This window comes from Topomyia yanbarensis, chromosome 3 (genome assembly GCF_030247195.1).
Source record: "Topomyia yanbarensis strain Yona2022 chromosome 3, ASM3024719v1, whole genome shotgun sequence".
In the NCBI taxonomy this organism is placed as follows: domain Eukaryota; kingdom Metazoa; phylum Arthropoda; class Insecta; order Diptera; family Culicidae; genus Topomyia; species Topomyia yanbarensis.
The window spans coordinates 282899805-282919415 of NC_080672.1; the positions used below are offsets into that span (position 1 = coordinate 282899805).

General features: G+C 37.7%; 1 protein-coding gene across 4 annotated transcripts in view; it reads right to left on the reverse strand.

Annotated features, from left to right (window-relative positions):
- LOC131689207 (potassium voltage-gated channel protein Shal) overlaps nt 1-19611 on the reverse strand; it is a 642177-nt gene that overhangs the window by 553083 nt on the left and 69483 nt on the right. For all 4 annotated transcript variants that reach the window (XM_058974140.1, XM_058974138.1, XM_058974137.1 and 1 more), the window contains exon 2: nt 12989-13017. The gene's annotated coding sequence lies outside the window, so the exon portion shown is untranslated. The remainder of the gene's footprint in view (nt 1-12988; nt 13018-19611) is intronic.

A 19611-nucleotide genomic window follows, 5' to 3' on the forward strand; every position in this document is an offset into this window, starting at 1 on the left:
CTCCCGTTATTGCCTAAAAATAAATAGATGACTGATTTTTATAGGAAATTTGACAAGGAAACAAAGTCTAGAAGACCACGAAACGATCTGATGCTTGTGGAAAAAGTTATTAAGAAAAAACCGATTGATGCCCTGAAGATCGATGAAATTTTCACTTTTCATAGCATCACTGCTGCTGAAGGTCGAATTATATACAAAATTTTTAACTTTCTCTTATTATGTACAAAAGAAGCCCCAATTTATCCCCCAAAACCCTTGCGAAGTGGCCAAACAGCATAGATAAGTAATTTAAACACATTAAGAGAAGATCGAAACAAAATTGCATAGAATTGGAAAGCCAACAGCAGTGGTGCTAGAAAAAATGAACATTTTATCAATCGTCAGAGCATCAATCGGTTTCTGCTTAATAACTTTTTTCTCAAGCGTCAGATCGTTTCGTGGTTTTCGAGACTTCGTTTCTTTGTTAAATTTCCTATAAAAGCCACATAACGATTTATTTTTAGGAAGCAATGGGCGACTTACGGAGGAATTATTTTGTGAAAGTTAGTTTTTCCATGCAAAATTCCATGTAAACTTTAAACAGTGGGCGCAAAAATATAGTTTCAGGGATCGAGCTAAGAATTTGCACAGTTGTTCTAGGACCCAAATGGTATCTAAAAAGTTGCTCGGAGCTGGATTCTATTTTTTGTCCCACCCTACTGGTTAGTGAACCTGTGGAAATAACACAGCCGATTAATACTAACTGTAGATTTGATGGATTTCACCCAATCACTTTTGAACAATTGAAAGATATTTGTTTTTCTTTGGGAAAATCGGCTGGTATCGATAATGTCAATGCACAAGTGATACAGGATTGCTTTCATGTCATCGGACACGAGCTGCTGGACCTTGTAAATGAATCGCTACAAACTGGGCACGTGCCGACAGTTTGGAAGGAGTCACTTGTGATTTCTATTCCCAAAGTTACTGGGACGGATAAAGCCGAAGAGTACCGCCCCATTAACATATTGCACACATTAGAGAAAATTTTAGAACTTGTTGTTAAGGGCCAGCTGATGAGTTATTTGAATAATAATAATTTGCTAATTCCGGAGCAATCGGGATACCGAGAGGGACACTCTTGCGAAACCGCTTTGAATCTAGTGTTAGCAAAATGGAAAGAGAAAATCGAGGTTAAAGAGACTATTTTTGCTGCATTTTTGGATCTGAAACGCGCTTTTGAGACAATTTCGAGACCTTTACTTTTGAAAACTTTAGAGCGATTTGGTATCGGAGGGATAGCACATAAGTGGTTTGAAAACTATCTATGTGATAGAACTCAGAAAACTAGTTTTAACGATTTTGTATCTAGTCCTCTCGACAATCCTCTTGAAGTGCCGCAAGGTAGTGTCTTGGGTCCTATTTTATTTATTATGTATATAAATGACATTAGGCGAGTTTTACGATTTTGTGACTTAAATTTGTTTGCTGACGACACTGTTCTGTTCATTGCAGCTAAGGATATAGATGAAGCCGTGGCGCATTTGAACGAAGATTTGCATTCCCTTGCTCGTTGGTTAAAATTTAAACAATTAAAGTTAAATGTTGCTAAAACTAAATATATGATTATCTCTTCGGCTAATACTAGGCCTGACGTTAACGTTGAAATAAATGGTGAGACTATTGATCGCGTTAGTGAACTAAAATATCTTGGAATAATCATTGATGATAAGTTAACCTTTAAGTCTCACATCGACAATGTCATCAAAAAGATTGCTAAAAAGTATGGTATATTGTGTCGTCTGAAAAATGATTTAACAATTAGTAGTAAAATTTTATTATATAAATCTATTGTTTCACCACATATTGACTTCTGCCCGTCCATTTTGTTTCTTGCCAATCAAACACAAATATTGAGGTTACAGCGATTGCAAAATAGAATCATGCGATTAATTTTAAAATGTAACAGATACACTTCCTCTAGTTTCATGCTAAGCGCATTACAATGGCTCTCTGTGAAGCAAAGAATTTATTACTTAACAATGGTGTTCATTTTTAAAATTATTAATGGAATGCTGCCTCGGTATTTGTGTGATCGAATTGAAAGAGGAAGTGATGTGCATAGGTACAACACTAGAAACGCGTCTGATGCAAGAACACCTAACTTTTTATTTAGTAGATCACAGAACTCCTTGTTGTACAAAGGAATAATTTTTTTCAATTCGATGCCTAGACATATTAAACGTGCGGCAACATTAGCGGAGTTCAAAACACTATGTATTTCACACGTAAAATCTGCTTTGTAGACAGATTTTTTGAATTTTTATATTTTGGAGTTATTTGAATAACTATGTAATACCACGAAGATTGTTTTTTTTCTCTTCTATTATTTGCATTTAGTCACACTAAGTTATTATATTCGCTATGATGATGATGGATTTTTGTTAATTGTTTATTATAGTTTTTAAAAATAATGAGATGTCTACAGAAGTCTGAGCCACGCGCGCGATAAGCAGATAGAGACTAACTTGAAATCGAACATGGTGACCAGTACTAAGAGCTCATCGGGTTGAATTGAAGCTTTTAGACTTTTGTTGTGATCAGGGTCTGATTTGATGATGGAGTTGCTTTGCTGGCTTTGCTCGACAATAGAGTTAATCTCGGTTATTGCTGCCATAGCGGCAATAACGGAGTTGGTTCGTTGAGTGGGGGGCTTGGTGACTTCTTCTGATAAAACAAGATATAGGGGTTCAATTCCTGATCAATCCAGAGTATTCCCGGAAAGGAATATCCCAGGATTGCCTTGGGTTAGTGGTACGCAACTTTCAATAAAGGGGCCTAATGTGGATGATATAACTCGATTAGACTCTGCACTGCCACTAGGCTCGTCACTTCTCACCTTAGCAGGTGGTAGTACCGATGTCTTGGTCAGGCGGGAGGAGTCTTACAGAGAATTATCAGAAATGGAAGCTATTGGGTTCAATTCCCGATTCTATCAAGTATCTTCCCGGAATGGAAATTTTCTTGATGGACCCTGGTTGTTGATGGAATATTCGAAATATATCTGGTTACGTTCTTTTGAAGGAAAGGCTATGTCTGTAAATTGAACCAGTCCGTTTTTTTTTGTTAACTGGTCTTGTCATGATTTAAAATATTAATTATCTTCTAGATAACTCGTTCAGCTCACACCTTTGTGGGGGTATGAGGTGGGACCATCATCATCATCATCAATTGTTGGTGATCGGAAAAATCAGAAAATTCCATAGTTTGCAAGAAAGTAAGCAGCCTAACTACGCATAAGAGAATAGCAAGCAAACCTCATAAAGGTCGAAACCAATTTACAGCAAAGCGATAATGCCGAGAGAAAATGCGAGCAACCTGCTCAGATTCACTGCCATTCTCGCTTTGATTTTCTGTAATAAGATTTCTTACATTTACCATCTGTTAGTGTCTACGAAAGTCGCACCGCTTAGTATTTATTGATTTCAAGGTGGAGTAGATCTCAAAATAAAAGAAAGTGTGCCATACGCAAAATATCTTCTTCTGAAATGAGACATGTCATTCCGAAGCATTTAAAAACAATAAACATGTTTTTTTTTTATCAGAACAAATCAAACATTCAATTTCACTTTGAAGTGTTTCTCGAATTCTTTGAAAAAAATATTCGAGTACCGGTACTTTACCGGTACTACCGGTACCGGGGGCTTCAGTAGCGCTGCACAGTGGCGGGTCTTCAAACAAAAGTCGGTCAAAACCTCAAATGTTACCTAATTTGGCTGAAAATCACAATTTAAGCTAATTTTGAGGTGCTGAGCTCATTTTTGATGTCAAAAGTAGGAAAATATTAAATGCATTTTTCCATACAGTGTCATTGAACCTTTCTTGTAACTAAGATCCTGTTTTCATGATAGATTTTCCATTACTGTACACCAATGTCAGCAATATCATAAAAAATGAAGAACACTACTTTAAATCCATTGTATAACGTGTTGGTTTACTGTAGATTGTCTAACTATTTTACACAAAACACCATGCGCCTCCATATCAGCAACAAAGCTTCAAAATCTCCTTAAACCTTTTTGCGCACTTAGGCGCAGAACGAGACCATGATATTCGAAAAGTAGAGTTTATTTCCCATAGAATGTGTACTATGTGACCGTTCCGAAATGATTCTGAAATTTCTACACAATACATTAGGGAAAGAAGTATTTTTGATCTGACCACCTCAAACATATTTAAACTAAAAAGTCATAATCCCAAGCAAAGTTACCAAATGTATTTTATTCACTAACCAAGTTTTTTCGTTCCTCTACAGAATGAAACTAGTTGTGCTATAATCGGACCAAAATCAAAAGAGCAACATGCATTTGAAGTGAACAGAGTAATGGTGATTTCGGAAATGAAAATCATTAAAAAGTCCAGACTTTGCTACGTTTAAACTCATCTTAAAAATCGTATTCTTAGCCAATGATCACAAAATTTTGAATATACACCATTCAATACATGAAAAATTTAGAAAAAATATAAAATATCAATATTTCAAAAATAAATTCTTGAGGTTTTGGCCAGCCTCCAGCCACTGTGCGCTGTATCGGTTCTCGCCAAAAAGGGTCAGTACTACGAATCTTAGTCACAGCTCATTATTTTAAAACACATTGTTCAAAAAGATGTTTGGATCATATCTGGGAGATAACTGATATGTGGTGACGGTCAAAGGCGTAGCCAGTGGGAGGGGGGAGCAGCATCGAAAAAAACCTAATGCTTACTAAATTAATTAAATATTCAATAACAAGAATTTTTTAAAGCATATCGTCTGATCACTTCATTGAGAATCAATTACTTTAGGTATCATGAGTACTTTTGGAAAATAGTGAGAATTGGATCTTATAACTGATGTCTAAGCCAATATCCCATGGTTGTCGTGAGCTCTTTTTTGAAGAGATGTTCTTGATAGATCTTGATAAAATTGTGCAGTGACGCCAATCGTGGTCCAAGTTAAATCGTTTGATATAAACAGTGTTCGTGCAACGACGGGTTTCACAAACCGAAACCATAAACTTTGGCAGAACTTGACAGCTCTGCGAACTAACTGAAAAGAGAACACCAAAATTTCAATTCTTTGAGAAAGATCCAATAAGGACCGAAACGTCGGAAGAAGAGAACATACAGGAGTTCTGTATTAAAAACAGACTGAAACGCCGATTCCTAACCTAAAGAAATTTAACCCATTATGACCCAGCGTATGCAATTTCATGCGCAAAAGCAACACATTTCTGGATCATACTTGTTATACAATAAAGACGTCATTAAATGTCTGGTCTTCTGTGAACGTTAGTTAATAATACCCTACAATTTATAATGTGTATGCTTAATAATCTTTTTTTTATAAAATTTTATTGTGTTTTCAAATGTAAAAGTTGGACAAAATTCAAACCAAAGTATAAACAATACATATTATTAAATTTCTCTTTTAAATCATTAATTCTTGTTTCGGATTGAGAACAGTGCGAAAAAGAATTGAAAGAATTGCGAAAATTTTGCTGGTAGTTTGAGGTATGAAATTTCATACGCTAGGCTGAACCGATATCTTTGTTGACGCAGGATTACGTCTTTGTTTTCGATATAGAGTACACTTTGCAAATTCTACAAAAATGCGCTGTGTGTTTTCACAGCCAGTGTAGTCGAATTATAAGTCCGTTACACTAGCTGTGGAGGTACGCTGTCTAGTGCCGTCCAACACGCGACTGAGCTTGTTCTTTCAAATACTATGCTTTCTTTTATGTTGTGCTCGTTTCCAGCACACGATTATGTACAATAGAGTGCCAAGAAAAATGATGAATTTTTGAAACCTCAATCGGCCCACCCCGATTCGATTCCTAGTCCCACCAGGAGTACTTGCTCCAAATTTGAAGTAAATCGGACAACTCTAGCTACCGGACCAACGTGCCTGAAATTTGTATGGGATTTTTCGACAATTTACATGGAGAAACACCACTAACTCGCATTTTCGCCGCTAGGTGACAATGTATGCATCATGGTTGTGTATCGGTACCCGATTCCCACCAACTATACATTTTTGTAGGATAATGGTTGGATTTTGCTGAATAGTACGTTCACAGGAATTGTAGTACATAATACGAGTTATGTTCTGGTTAGAACATTTTAGTTCTACCTGTGACCGCATAGAGGGCGCCAACACCAACTTTTCATAGAAGTTAGATAGAATATCGAGATGTTCGGAAGAAAAATTTAAAAATGCTTGTTCTACAACTTTGTTGAAGACATCTAATCTCTATCTCTCTCCTATGAAAAATTAGTGTTGGTGCCCTCTATGCGGTAAAATGCGGCACTAAAATTTTCTAACCAAAACATAACTCGTATTACTAACTATAAATCTTCTGAACATACTATTGATCTAAACCTAACCATTATTTCGCAATAATGTTTAGTTCATGCGAATCAAGTACTGATCCACAACCATGCACTGCTAGGCCCCATGCAAAACTGACTCAGACTTCACGTCGTTAAAAGTTTGCTAACTTCTTTTAACAAAGCCGGATTCACTAGCAGTCTTAGACAAAGGTAGGTAATTAAATTATCTTTCTTATTTTCACTTACAGTGATAATATGATGCATACAGTGTCATCTAGCGGCGAAAATGCGAGTTAGTGGGTTTTCTCCATGTAAATTGTCGAAAAATCCCATACAAACTTCAGGCACGTTGGTCCGGTAGCTAGACTTGTCCGATTTGCTTCAAATTTGGAACAAGTACTCCTGATGGGACTAGGAATCAACTCAGGTATAGGTCGATAGGTGTCATTTTTCCCTGTCACTTTAATGTACAATCTCGAACATAATAATTCGTACACAAAATCGCTTGAGCATTCGAGCTCCATTTGCAAACACAGTTAACATAGTGTTGTGGTATTAGTTGTCTCTCTCGCTCTATCCACGATCATCAGCGTTGATTCATTTTGCTTTGTGCGCTTGGGTTAAATGTTTGAGGCAAATGTAGGCATATCTAAAGGACGATTCAGACGATACATCAGCTTCCGTCAACCTTAACGGAACGTCACCGTTCCATCAGGATAAGTTAAACCCGTTTCTCTTGTGCCCGTTAACAAGTGCCGTACGTCAAAACGTTCCCTGCTGTTGATATTGTGTGTGAATACCTCCATCTAACTGCATGCAACTAATCTTGACGTTCCGTCTCGATGACGGAAGCCTGATGTATCGTGTAAATCGTACTTAATTTGTAATGTCACAGATTTTTGTTACAATTTTTGTTCACAGATGACAGATTTTTGACATTTTGATGAAAATTTCACAGATTTTCATAGATTTTTGGAATCATTGTGATTTTTCACATTTTTCGGAAATTTATCACAGATTTTTTTCCTGTTTCAGTTATTACAGATGGTAAAAAGATATTTTTGGTCGAAACATAGATTTCAATGTGGCATCCCTGTTTGTTAGCGGTTGCATGCGTAACCTGCATGAAAGCAATCTGTGCTTTCGTTGCGCACAGACGAAAACTTTCTTAGCAAAACATTTACGCGGAACAATGGAAAGCACAACGAATGTTTATTATTTACGTTTGATCAATTCATTGATTCATTTCCACTTTATGTGATTCCTTTCCACTCAGCCTATCCTATTTTTATTCTGTTAACAGGCACATACTACAAAGCCAATTTATGAATGAATACACTCGGAAAACCGTTGCAAAAACACATCTAAGTCCATATATGAAATTTATTTCAGTTTATAGTTTCGATATATGATTCGGACCACTGCATTCGCTACATTAGTTACAACAATGACAAAATATAACTAGAAAGCTTGGTCTATACATGAATTGTGATTATATTGTCTAAAATTTAATTTCTCCAGTCCGGGTTTTTTAGCACACACACACAATCAAAAAGAAAGTGCCTGAAATGAGTGAGACACACCTTTCTAACAAACAATCTGGTATTTCGTTATTCTTTATTTTTGCCGGATGTTATTGTTGAATGAGATTCTTTGTTTCCAGCTGAATGCGCGTAAATGTTTCTGTTTACGGGTCCACCCAAACTTATTGTGACCCTTAATTAACAGCAATAAAATGAATGTTTTATTATAACATTTAAAAACAGAAATTTGTAAGAAGAAATTTGATTCGGTTCGGGTTGTGTATCGAACTCCGAGCACTGTCAATGTCGATGAAACGAGGGATTTCGTTTTTCAATCAGGAATCCCAGGGATGTCCTTTTGTTTGGTGGCATATTATCAATTCATAAAAAGGGAAATACGTGAGACATCAGAAACAACCGTGGAATAACTTCATTGAGAGCTGTCTCTAGCTGGTAATAACGCTTGAATTTAAAAAGATACATTTCTTGGATGGATAGGAAAAACGATAAAAGATATCAAAAGAAATCATTTTTTTGAGTCCTGTATTAATTCATGATCCCACAAAAATGACTACGCTCACTGTCGGGAAGCCTTACGGCAGTTGGCCGGAACTTTGTCCATACCTTGCAAATTCTCATGGGTTCAAACACCACACGACCCTTCGAGAAGATCATAAATATGATTCATGCCAAGTTTCACAACCATAAGAAAAGCTTAACTGTATTATACAGGGTGTTTGGTTCATGGTTAAGAATCTCTCGGGGGGTGATAGACTGCCATATTTGGAGAAAAAAATTGTTCTACACATACCATTAAATCTCAACCGTTACAGAGTTATTGAACTTTTTGTGTAAAAACTTATTTGTCTTAAAATACCTCTAACTTTAAAAGTATACTTTGTATTTTAAATATTTCAGTTCCATTCGAAAGGTGAGAAAATTTCCTATTGAATGGTGTTCTCATATCTTTTAAGTAATTAGTTTTAATTACTTTTTAGCTGTAAAGTAGTTAAAAGTTAGTGTTTTTGAGGAGGTTTTTGCTAATTTTCTCGAAATAATGAAGTATGATTAGCGCAATATCCATTATCCAAAAGTTGGGTTTTAGGACGATTCATAATTTGTTCTTGGACATCATTTTTCTATCTCTTCTCATTTCTTTGTAATTTCATTACTATACTTTTCCTGTAACCGACTTGCAAGTGCTTAAAAGACTCTAATCTAAAAAATATGCTTTATATCGTTATTTACAAGATTTCATTGGAAAGCTGAGGAAATGTCCTATCCGTGTATGTACAAATATCTTTTAGTTAAGTGTACTAAATGATTTTTTACTAACGAAATAACTCAACTTTTGTGTTTTTTGGAGAGTTTTTTAAGTATTCTAATTATTAATCAACAAAATTTATCGTTACTATTGTTCATTTGATGCCCCTTAATGTTCTCTATAACTTTTTATTTGACACTTTGTCTATATCTCTTTTCATTTTGCTGCTATTTAATAGTTAACACAGCATGAGCTCGCCACAAATGTAGTGGGTTCGAAATCGTTATTTTTGCATATGAAACGATGTGATAAAAACGATTTTGCTGCGAAACCAAAAGAGATAATTGAATGGAGTCAAAGAAAGAACTGTAGAACTTGCTGAGATGCATTATTTCCATGATAATAATGGTGATGTTTATTATTTACTATTTTAAGAAAATTAACGAAAATGCTAATAATAGCACTAACTTTAAACTAATTTACTTTTAAAAGTATACTAAATTCACTTAACTGAAAGGTATTAATACATTTTTCACTGTAAAATTTTCTTGGCTATCGAATAAAAAGAAAAAAAGTGCCATAATTTAGTGCCATTTAATCAATTAGAGCTGGTACTAGTGAAAATGAGATAAAAATATCCAAGTTGAATAACCCAAAATCATGAAAATAAGAAAAGGTAAGTGTATCATGTCAAAGAACGAATTAAGCAGTTCATCAAGACTAATAATCTGAATTATTAAAATGATGAGGTTAACTATTAGGAATTTCAAGAAATGAACGAAAAATCGTTTAAAATTGCTTAATTTTAAATAAATTACTTTGAAAAGGCTACTTATACTCATTAGCTGAAACATGTGAGGGCATCACTCCATGCGAAATTTTCTCACCTTTCGAATGGAACTAAAACATTTAAAATACAAAGTATACTTTTAAAGTTAGAGGTATCTTAAGACAAATAAGTTTTTTACACAAAAAGTTCAATAACTCTGTAACGGTTGAGATTTGATGGTATGTGTAGAACAATTTTTTTCTCCAAATATGGCAGTCTATCACCCCCCGAGAGATTCTTAACCATGAACCAAACACCCTGTATATTAAAACAATTAAACGGTCTTTATACCCCAAAAATACACCATGGTGTTTTCTTGACTTAAACCCTTTTCAAACACCATGAGCTTGAAGTTATTATGGGATTTCTTTTATCTGAAGTAGTTGTCGAAAAGAAAGATGTTGACATATTCTGTATCTCCCCTCGCTATATTGATCAGTTCGTATTCGGTTTTCGGGGTGAAATTGTTCGAACAGATCCTCCGCTTCAGGGTTCGGCTGAAAATTTTCAATGTGAGCAACGAGGTCGAGATTGCGTTCTTTAAACGCTCCGTCTCCTCCAGTGACAGCTTCACATAATGTGCCCAGGCCAAATCCGGCTAGAACATGATATCGTCGTTCGGGTGGTGCTTCTTAATGAAGGCCGAAACTTCCGGAAAGCACCTCATGCACCCCAAAACGGTGCGCTCAGATATTCTGTTTTTGGGCTTACAATCTCATTCCCAAAAGCAATCCTTTTTGAACATTGAGCTGTTCGCGCACAGTTCGAGATGAGCGCAATGCTCACGAAAAAGAATCGATGACACACGCTCACTCACACACAAAGAAACTTTATTAGTTAGAAAGTTAGTTAGTGAAAAAATCGGATCAAAAAGCTGATAAAATCATGGGTAGATAAAATCGGGGGCACTGTAATAGTTATCATTGGAGACTGTCGTGCATTCACAATTACTTCAACGTCAAAAATAGTTCAGGGAAGCTACTTGGCACCGTTGATTTTCTGCTTTACTCCAATGACGTGAACTTGATGCTGAAAACTCCTCTCCGGTCCTTCATAGACGATCTCAAAACATTTCCTTTCATCCGCTCATTTGAGGATTGTAGATTTCTCTAACAATAACCTGAAACCTTTGTTGATTATGATGCAGCAAGAATGGAGTGTGTGTAAATCCGAAGAAGTACTCGGTGGTCGAATTGTCAAGAAAGACATTTTAGTAGAGCTCTGTCTTCCAGATCCCCAAAAATGACTACTGCTAGTCTAGGGAGAATTTCGACTGTCATGGATTTTTTTTTGATATTTTTCTTGAACTAATGGTGGCTTCTACTACCAGCATACACATAAGCATACAAAAAAACAATAAAAAGTTCTTGTTAACCAATGACAGTTAAAAAAAGTTCATATTAAAGATTATTATTATTATATTCTCTTGCAATTCAGGACGTCAACTGAGAAAAACATATTGTCTTTGCGCGTTAATATCTCCAAAATGAACTATTATATTTCAACGAAATTTTGCATTTTTTTTGCATGTTTGTAAGTCTCAAAAAAGAATGTTCAAGCCATTAGCGTAGCATTTTTTTTGAATCGCGCGCTATGCTTCATATTGTTTTGACAGTTTATACAATAATCTCCCCTTAAAAGTTGTTCAAAGAATAGTACACCACACTTCAGAATCAATAGCATACCAATTGAGCAACAAATACAATATAAGTTTTAAAACAAAAAAATAATCACGCTACCGTTCAAATATGCTTATCTGCTAAAGTTATATAAATTGACTCAGTGAATAACTTTACAACGAATTAAAAGTAGCGCAACCGCGTTTAAAATGTAAAGTTTTTGCCGTTTTCGAACTGAACCACATTCTTCCGGGTTAACAACTGGAAGTTAATTTCTTATTGGGAATCTAGAGATAATTCTAGACTAGCGGAAACTTGCTCTGACAGGCAATTTCAGCCAACCTATCAGCTTTTAGTCAGCCCCTTTTCACATTTCTAGCAATAGTCTGTCGTCACCGATGCTGCTGTTTCATCTCTTCGGATAACGACATGGCGATATGGTTTGGAATCGGGTGGAACTTTCTTCAGCCAACAATTACGCAGAATGTTTCGCGCAGAAGTTTTCCGTCTCATCACTCGCGGAAAGTGCTTATCGAACGAAATTGGAATATCTTCTAGCGAGCCAAGATGATAATTTATATTTCACGTTGGTAAGCTAAAATGCGGAAGGAAAGCGGATGCCTGGCCGCAAAATGTGTTTTCTTCGATTCAGTTCATACGGGAGTGGTTCTAATTGTTATGCTCGCGAGGGTTCCACAACTGCTTAGATGAGGAATGTTATGCTTGGTATCGTTATTTTCTACGTTTCCATTCGAAGTGGTTGGCGGCTTGACAACTACTCACTAAACGATGTCGCAAGCAGACTAAACATTTCAATACAACACAGTCACTAGTCGTATGACCAAATGCAACAAAACTTCTCGGTGCGCTGGGTTTCTGTTTGGCAAGTTTAACCATTTTTTGCACACAGTCAGGGATAAGAAGAAATTCGCTTTTCAGTGGTCCTAATTGGTTTTCCTCCGAAGCAGTTTTTATCATGCAAGCCAAATTAGCTCTTTGCTCAGTCTACGAAACTACGAAACTCTTTTGTGCATGCTGCAAGCTTTGCTCGCTGTGCTATCTCCTAGTAGCTCAGCTGCACTAGGCGTTCTCCTCTGGGTGTGGCGATAGCTAATTTATCAAAGTTTGCACATCACTGGGTTCTGCCCGTGCTAAATTGCATTGCTTTACTAAACGGGATTGAACGCGGGGTTTTATATGTGCTACTCGGTGAAAATCCCTCGCGAGCAACTGAAAGAAGTGAAGCGAAAAAGTTTATTTGGAAGACTATACTTTCAGTTTGCCCCGAGGAGTCTTTTAAGTGTTTGTTTATCGCAGAATTTTTGTACAGTTTTCCGGCGAACCGTGTAGTCTAAACTACGTTGAAGAATAATAAGCTTTTGGTAAGCTATAATGTACTCACCGGAGATGGCTCACTGGACTTCTGAATATCTGAAATAGTAAAAAAGAGTTTTCTTTTAGTTTTACTTGCATCTATAATCAAATTTAGATTGATTTTTAGGCATGTTGAAACAATTCATTGACATAGCATATTAAAATGCACGTTTTTCTACGAAGGGGCATATTTTATTCATTTAATATTTATAGGAGTTCACATGGAAATATCTGTAAGAAACACATATAGGGTAGACGAGCCCTAATTCATCTCATTAGTCAGGAGGTCACATTAATTCGTTGATAACTCGACTTACAGTGATCCCAATTAACAATTGAAGATTTATAGCACGCTACAAGTGTAATCTATGTTTTATCAGTTGCTAGAAAGCTACCATAAGACCTCAATTGTTACTAGGGATTGGATTGCGCTTAAATAGGGATCACCATATTTGCTATGTCCCTAAGAAACCGCACAATTAAAAATCTTGCCTGTAAAATGAAAAATTCTTGCATTTGAGCGAAGTTAAAAGTTGAGTACAACACGCCTTTATTCATCGTACCATTTGAGCTAATGCGTTGAATAGAGATGGCAGAAATTTGCTCTAACTAATGTGTCCTATTGAGTGAGATGAATACAGCACTGTAACCCTACATTATTTCTTGGAATTTTTGAGCAAATTCTGCAGGAGCTCATTTAGATTCATAAAGCAGAGTCTGCAGGAGTTCACCAGGAAATATCTGGAAGAAATGAATAACAATATAATTTCTAGCAAATTGAAATCAATTGACAGTGTGGCCATTGTGACCAAGAACACTTCTTATAGTCACCATCGCCAATCAATTGTTGATTTTATTAACCTTTACAGTACCAAGCTAAAAATTTTCTGAAAATTTTGTTTAAATTTTGCTCTCATTTCGTCAATTTTTGACCGAATTGGATGGAACTGGCTTTGAAAGATCTGGAATTTAGTCCAGTTTCTATATACCGAGTAGTGTTCAAATCCGTGGACCGGTTCCGGAACTAATCCGAATTCCCTTGGGGTATATCCGGCATCCCAGTGGGGTGACGGACGAGTTTTGAAGAAACATCCCGTAAATTTAAGTAATTGTATTTTGAAATGTGCTACATATGACTATTTCCCATTGATCCTTCACAATAGACATGAATTGGACCAATCTTGGCCACCGGAGAACTGTTCCGGGAGAACCTAAGAAAATGTATATATTTTTCTATCATTCCAGCGATTTCGGTTCATAGCTTTATACGAAATGCGAAGTTCTTCCAATCATACGGTTCTACAGCTCCCTCAAGGCCATTCCGGCACCGGTTCCGTACGGATGGACATTTGACGCCATTTTGAAAACCAAGATGGCAGCTTCCGGTTACCACAAAATAGTGAAAACCACCATCAATATGGGTGTTATTTGAAAGAGAACGGCCAGCAAAAGCCGGAAATTGATAATTGACGCCATTTTGAAAAGCAAAATGGCGATTTCCGGTTACCACAAAACAGTGAAAAGCATCATCAATATGGGTGTCATTCGAAAGGGAGTGATCAATAGAAGACAAAAATTGCTTTTGACGCCATTTTCAAAACCAAGATGGCGGTTTCCGGTTATCACAGTGCAGTGCAAACCACCACCAATAATGGCGTCATTGTAAAGCGCTAGCGATCAGCAAAAGCCGGAAATTGGTTTTTGACGCCAATTCGAAAACCAAAATGGCGGGTTCATGTTCCAAAGAAACAGTGAAAACCGTCATCAATATGGGTGTCATTTGAAAGGTGTGTGTCAGCAGGAGACGGAAATTGATGATTGACGCCATTTTGAAAACCAAGATGGCGGCTGCCGGTTTCCAAAAACCAGTGAAAACTACCATCAATATAGGTGTTATTTGAAAGGGATTGGTGAGAAGAAGTACGAAATTGATTGTTTATGCAGTTTTGAAAACCAAGTTTGCGGTTTCCTGTTACTGCAAAACAGCGAAAACTATCATCAGTATAGGTATCAGAAAGGGGTAGTCATAAAGTTATTTTTGACGCCATTTTCGAAAACCAATATGGTGGCTTCCGGTTACTACAAACAACAGTGAAAACCATAAGTATGGGTGTCATTTGAAAGGGGTGGTCAGTAGATGTAGTGGTGGCGGTGGTACTAACACGTTTGTAACAGGAACACTCTCCATAGCACTGAGCAATCTTTACACGACAAGCATGACGTGTTCAAGCATTACTCTCTGACCATACTCAGCATGCTACTGTACGAAGGGCCAAAAAGGAATTGTGTGGTCGGAAAGTGACTTCGCTTACATGTACTACGGAAGCTTTTGCTTCCAATAACAAGACCATATAAGCCAATTATAATGCAAGCCATTGTTATAAAAAGTAGCCTCAATAGGTGGGGAGAAAATCCTGCGCAATGTTCACGAAATGTTAGCAACAAGAATCTGGCTACTCCACTCTTCCTGCCCAAATCGTTTCAATCAGGTGGCTTGATGGTCCCTCTCAATTCCCATGTATTCTATGTAAGGGTCATTCCACGCGCAGTGATCAAGGCACGTGTAATCGACCTTCACGGATTTGAATCAAATTTGGAGCAATTGCTCATCTAGGGCCAATATATAAAAACCCAAATTTTTGTGTCTATTCAATCATCCCTCGGGCAATGGGAGCACCCCCCCCCCTTTTTGGCAAATTGTCAAAACCCTTGATTTCCTTTTGAACATATTTCCGGTTCTATTTACTCTAGAACCAAACTGTAAGATGGGTTTTGAAGAAAATTGTTCAAGGAGTTTAGAAAATATATTAGTTATTGGCGGCAGTGCTGCCAACTATCCGATTTTTTCAGCCAGATAGCAAATCAGCGATATTTTGAAGCAAAAAACGCTATTTCCCATATAAAATCTCAGGCGCACAACAATAAAAAAAACTAACTTGAGTATTCTAAGTTCATAAATAATTTATCGTGAAGTAGACGAGAAATTATGAAAAATTACGTTTTTGGTTGCTTTTTAGCAGATCAGGGTCAATTTTTATGACTGTTTGAAGATTTTCTCAATTTTGGCCAATAAAAATGGATTTTTATATGAGAAAATTCGAGTTCTTCCCTTCAAAACAGTGCATCTCAGGATGCGCTCAAATTATATTGACATTATAAGTGTTTTTTATGTAAAAATATCTACAGAACACGATGGCATTAGAATCTTCAAAAGTAAAATATTTGTTATAAGAAAAAAACTTTTAATATTTAACTGAAAAAAATCGCATAGTTGGCATCACTGCCGCGAAAAGTTAAGATCCTTGAGCAATTTTCTTCAAAAACCATTTTTCGAATGGATTCTATAGTAAATAGAACCGGTGATATTTGTAGAAGACACCTAATTTCTATCTCTCTCCGTTGAAAAGTTAGTGTTGGCGCCATCTATGCGATCACAGGTGGCACTAAAATTTTCTAACCAAGACATAACTCGTATTATGTATTGCAATTCTTCCGAACTATTCAGCTAAATCTAACCATTATTCTACAAAAATGTTTAGTTTGTTAGAACCTAGTACCGATACACTACCACGCACTGCTAGGCCCCATGCAAAACTGACTCAGACACCACTTCGCTAAAAGCTTAATAACTTCTTTTAACAAAGCCGAATTGACTAGCAGTCTTCGACAAAGTTGTACACAATTAAATTATATTTCTTATTTTCACTTACAGTCATAATTCGATGCATACTGTGCCACCTAGCGGTGAAAATGCGAGCTAGTGGGTTTTCTTCATATAAATTGTCGAAAAATCCCATACAAACTTCAGGCACGTTGGTCCGGTAGCTAGACTTGTCCGATTTGCTTCAAATTTAGAGCAAGTACTCCTGGTGGAACTAGGAATCGACTCAGAGGTAGGCCGATAGGGGTCACGTCCTTACAATCGTCAAACGGTTTTGTGTAATCAGATAGGTGTACTAATTTTTGTTTTAAGTTTGTATACAAGAAACAAAGGGGTTGGATAGGCAACCGCTCTCCTCTTGCTGCAATAAGTGTGCTGGATATGCTACACATAGCTATGCGGCGGTACGGTTTTTTGGTGTTGGTGTTTGTTTTTTCGTGTCGTGGAGAAGGCGGCCATCGAGGTTTTTAGATAGTGACGGACCACGGCATCGAACAGACGCCCCGAGTTTTTTTGTTTTTCCGGGACAGTTTCCAGCCACAATAACCAGTGCGGTGAAGTGCGCGTGTGCGACGGTGACAATCCCGTTCGAAAAGTGCCGACCCGTGGTTCGGGTACTCAAGTGTTTTGGTGTCGGGTCGCCGGAAAAGGAAGCTAAGCGCCAAGGAGCAACTCGCTTCCCCCTGCTAAGTATAAAGGACCCAGAAGACGCCTTTCCGCTCTCGCTGTGAAGGATCAGCCGAACGAGCCTAGCTCTCCTTCACAGCTAAGCTTCAAGGAGAGCGAAGCAGGGTGGCCAAAGGTGCTCACTGGGAAGTACACTGCGGTGACTTCTGGGATCTCTCGCGGGGAGCGAGTAGATCCGGCGATAATTCGCCATCGTCGCTAGAGAGGTTCCAACAAAGGAGCCAAGCTCACATCCCTAGCTAAAAGTCAAGGATCGCTGCCGGCGCAGCCAACGACACCAGCAGGAGAACGCGGCCGTTGTGTTCTCGGCCGGTCGGAAGAAACCGCCCGCCTTCCCGCCATCGTCAGAAGCGGCTGATCAACTTCATCGACAGAGTGCAGCAAAGAGGAGATTTGGTAGAATAAAAGTCGGTAAATCTATTAGTTTATTTACCTTTTTTTGTTGTGAAACGAAAATCCGTAATTCAATAAAAACACCTAGGCCGCCCTGAAAAGAAGGGTACGCCGTGCAAACAAGAACCCGAATAGTGGAAAACCCTTACTTACAAAGTAAAGAAAAAAGTAGGCAACCGCGGCATCTCAGTCGCCGTCGTTTCCCCAGCACATTATTCAGCAGCGGCTCACGAGTCAAAACTTCTTGATATCATCCACTGCTTTAATTGAGGCCAGCAATCACTCCATGAACGATTAAGTCATCGAAGAAGCCCCACACACCTGCACGTATACCACACTTTGAAGCCGACACCAACCACGAACGCGTGAATCAACAAATACATCTCCAATGCAACGCACGATCACGATCCGCAGTATTGAACGAGGAAATACCCATGTCCAAATCGAAAATTATTATTATAATAATATTGCCGATGGACAATCCATGTGAACATCGGCTAGAATGAACTAATCTTGTTGAGATCTGCGTTCAACATATTGACAACAATATGATTTAATTCGGTTATTCTCGCATAGTAATGACTACGAAATGGGAGCAAGTTTTAAAAGTTTCGCTGAACTATATTGAAAATTAGTCTAAATCTGTACCTTTTGAGTCACGAAGAAACTTAGTTGTCTGTCACAACAGCACATACTTATTGTTGGTGTGAAAAATTGCTACTTGGGTGACCGTTCATTTCTAAATAAAACCCATACCGATGATGATTTTGACTATTTTGTGGTACCACCATCTTGCTTTCCAAAATGGCGTCAATCAATATCCGTATCTGCCGACCACCCACTCGCAAATGACTTCCATCTTGATGACAGTCTTCACTGTTTTGTGGAAACCGGAAGCCGCTATCTTGGTTTTCAAAATGGCGTCAATCATCAATTCCCGTCTTCTACTGATCACCCCGTTTCAAATGCCACCCATACTGACAATCGTTTTCATTGTTTCCTTGGAACAGGAAGCCACCATCTTGGTTTTCAAAATGGTGTAAACAATCAATTTTCGTCTTTTGCTGACCACCCGCTTTACAATGACACCATTACTGACGGTGGTTTTCACTGCCTTGTGGAAACCGGAAGCCGCTATCTTTGCTTAGAAAATGGCGAAAAAATCAATTTCTGTCTTCTATTGACCCCCCCCCTTTTGAATGACACTCATATTGACAATACTTTTGACTGTTGTGGTAACCGGAAACCGCCATCTTGGTTTTGAAAATGGCGTCAATTATAAATTTCCTTTTTCAAATAACACCCATATTGATGGTTGTTTTCACTGTTTTGTGGTAACCGGAAGCTACCATCTTAGTTTTCAAGTGACCATCTCTTTTCTAATGACACCCATATTGATGACGGTTTTCACTGTTTCTTTGGAACAGGAACCCGTCATTTTGGTTTTCGAATTGGCGTCAAAAATCATTTTCCGGCTTTTGCTGATCGCTAGCGCTTTACAATAACGCCATTATTGGTGGCGGTTTGCACTGCACTGTGATAACCGGAAGCCGCCATCTTGGTTTTGAAAATACGTCAAAAATCAATTTCTGTCTTCTATTGACCACTCCCTTTCGAATGACACCCATATTGATGATGCTTTTCACTGTTTTGTGGTAACCGGAAATCGCCATTTTGCTTTTCAAAATGGCGTCAATTATCAATTTCCGGCTTTTGCTGGCCGTTCTCTTTCAAATAACACCCATATTGATGGTGGTTTTCACTATTTTGTGGTAACCGGAAGCTGCCATCTTGGTTTTCAAAATGGCGTCAAATGTCCATCCGTACGGAACCGGTGCCGGAATGGCCTTGAGGGAGCTGTAGAACCGTATGATTGGAAGAACTTCGCATTTCGTATAAAGCTATGAACC